Below are 3,127 nucleotides of genomic sequence, written 5' to 3'. Positions count from 1 at the left end.
GGAGCTTAAGTTTAACTCAAAATTTTTTCTTTTGCCAGATAAAGTCCCTTACTATTTTTTCTAGTTTATGTATAAAGGTCAAGTTATTAAAAACAGGAATATTCTGAAACAAGAAAAGCACCCTTGGCAGAACATTCATTTTTATCACCACCACTCTACCCATCAAAGATATTTGCAACTGTCCCCATTTAGATCATTCTTAATTTGCACCAAAAGTTTGTTGTAATTATCTTGATACAGGGGAATTAACCTGTTTGTTATATAAATACCTAGGTAGTTGATCTTTTTTTGGGTACAAAAACCGTTTTTTCCTTGCAGTTCTAAAATTTGTTGGGGGCAATGCTCCCTCTAAGGTATGGAGTCTTGTGAGCAAAAATTCTACTTTGTGAGCCACTGGCATTAAAGTTGTGAGCAAGTGATTTGGCTGCTGCATAAATTAGTTTGCTCTGGAGCCATCCTTCCTGAGTGAAGACAAAATGGTGTGGAGGCTAAAAAACTGTGAGCTAGCTCACACTAACTCAGCTTAGAGGGAACACTGTTGGGGGGTACAATTTTTTTGTCAATAACTGGGATTTAGTCGCATTAACCTTAAAGCCTGCCAAGAGGCGAAATTCCTTTAACAGTTCTGACAGTCTGTCCAATGAGTCCAACGAGTCCAGTAATATAATCGCCAAATCGTCTGCATATGCTTGAATTATATACTCTTCACCTTTGGTTTTAATTCCTGCTATCAGTTTATTGTTTCTTATATTCTCCAACAGTATTTCTATGGTAAATATAAAAAGTAGGGGAGAAAGGGGACATCCCTGTTGCGTACCTTTGGAAATGTTTATTTCAGATGTCATGTCCCCATTTATCAGTATTCTAGCCTTTTGAGTAGTATAAATGGCTTCTATAAGATTAAAAAAAATTCTCCATATAGGGAGACCTTTAGATGTTCAATCATGAAATCCCAAGTGATGTTGTTGAAAGCCTTCTCGGCATCTAAGAACACTATTGCCAACTGCTTATCTGGATGAGCCTCTGCATATTCCAAGGCATTCATAATTGTTCACATATTGTATCGAGCCTGCCTGTGTGGTAGAAAACCTGCTTGGTCACGGTGAATTATCTCAGAGAGTAATCTACGTTGAGTAGAGAAATGGGGCGGTAATTTTTAATTTCTTTTGCATCTGAGTCTTTTTTGTGTATCAGAGAAATTAGGGCCGAATTCCATGAGTCAGGAAGTGTTTTCCTATAAGGAACCTCTTGTATCACCTGTTTGAATGGAGCCATAAGTTCCTCTTCAAAAGCAGTATAAAATTCCGCCGGGAGCCCATTAGGACCAGGGGTTTTATTTCTCTTTTGCTTCCTAATAGCTTCCACTATTTCATGAGTTGTAAATTTCTGGTTAAGCAACTTTTGTTGAATATCATTCAATTTTTGTATATTCAAGTTGTTCCTTAGATACTTTTAAATGGCGCCTTGGTCTAAGGTCTGTTTCTTATATAATTTTGCGTAAAACATTTCTGATATCTCTTTCAAATCAAATAGGCTACTTTTTTCCTATCCGAGGCCCCTGCCACACGGGCAGGAAACTGCAGAGGAGAAGTGTGGCTGTTTGCCCCGGGGCAAACTAACATGCAGTAAAGCGATCAGACCTACTGTGGAGGTTCTGTGGAGGTACTGTGGAGGTTCCATGGCAAGGGAGAGGTGCCGATCACAACACACGCCTGCGCGCAATGGAGAAGCGCGCGGCGCGGCGAACTGGTTTTCTTTTTTTGTGTACACTACGAATGCGCATGCTCCGTTGGGTGCGTGTGCGCATCCACGGAGACATGGGGGGGAAAAACCCTTTTCCGCAAGGGGACATGGGCGGGCGCCGGATACCACCGGAAACGCGATCAGACGCCCGCCCTTGCCCCACAGTTTCTGGAAACTAGTACCTCCAAGGTACTAGTTTTTTGCTGCACTTTTTCGGCAGGAAGCCTCAGTTGTGCCACGGAAGCGCTACGCTTCCCAGATGTGCTGGTGAGATCGCGACCGGAAACTCCGCTTGTCTTCTGTATCTCTTGCGTGGCTAATGTTGCGTGTGACCGCAGCCCATGTTCATTTCTAAGAATCCTTATATATCGCTTTCCCCCCTCACATCTTAACCTGTATGCCAGCCAGTGAGTAGGTTTGTTTGAATTTTCAAAGAAATTCTGTCTGGTATATAAAATCTTCTTGGCGATTTCCTGATTTAATATACAATTTAGCTCATGTTGTAATGTTCGGATTTTTAATCTAAGTTGATCTGATGGTAGCGTCTTTTTAGCATCCTCACTGAAGATGTCTAGTCCCTTTTAAAGGCTGTATAACCCCTGTGGAAACCCCTGAACGTCCTCCTTTCCACTTTGAAAACTGTTCATTATTTTTTACCCACTGCCTCCTGCTCTTTAACTAGTTACTGAGCTTTAAGATGACATAGCCTCTTATTACACGACTACAAAGATTTCTTGGGAGACTTGGGGAAGGATGTTGTCCTAAGCCTTCTGAAAATCCAAGTACATAATGTCTGCCAGACTACTATCATCTACATGTTTATAGAATCATAGAGTTGGAAGGGGCCATACAGACCATCTAGTCCAACCCCTGCCCAATGCAGGACCAGACTAAAGCATTTCTGACAAATATCTGTCCAGCCTCTTCTTGAAAGCTGTCAGTGAAGGGGAGCTAACCACCTCTCTAGGCAGCTGATTCCACCTTTGAAACACTCTATGAAAAAGTTTTTCCAAATATCCAGCCAATACCTTTCTGCATGTAATTTAAACCCGTTGCTTCGGGTCCTATCCTCTGCTGCCAACTGGAACAGCTCCTTGTCCTCCTCCAAATGGCAGCCTTTCAAATATTTAAAGAGAGCAATCATGTCCCCCCTCAATCTCCTCTTCTCCAAACTAAATCCTTTCTGCATGTAATTTAAACCCGTTGCTTCGGGTCCTATCCTCTGCTGCCAACTGGAACAGCTCCTTGCCCTTCTCCAAATGACAGCCTTTCAAATATTTAGAGAGCAATCATATACCCCCTCAATCTCCTCTTCTCCAAACTAAATATTCCCAAGGCCCTTAGCCTTTCCTTGTAGGGCTCAGTCTCCAGACCCCTGATCATC

Source organism: Gekko japonicus, unplaced genomic scaffold, assembly GCF_001447785.1.
Source record: "Gekko japonicus isolate JY-2015 unplaced genomic scaffold, Gekko_japonicus_V1.1 scaffold772, whole genome shotgun sequence".
Taxonomy (NCBI): Eukaryota; Metazoa; Chordata; class Lepidosauria; order Squamata; family Gekkonidae; genus Gekko; species Gekko japonicus.
The sequence above is the reverse complement of the archived record's forward strand: the minus strand, read 5'-3'. Positions refer to the sequence as shown.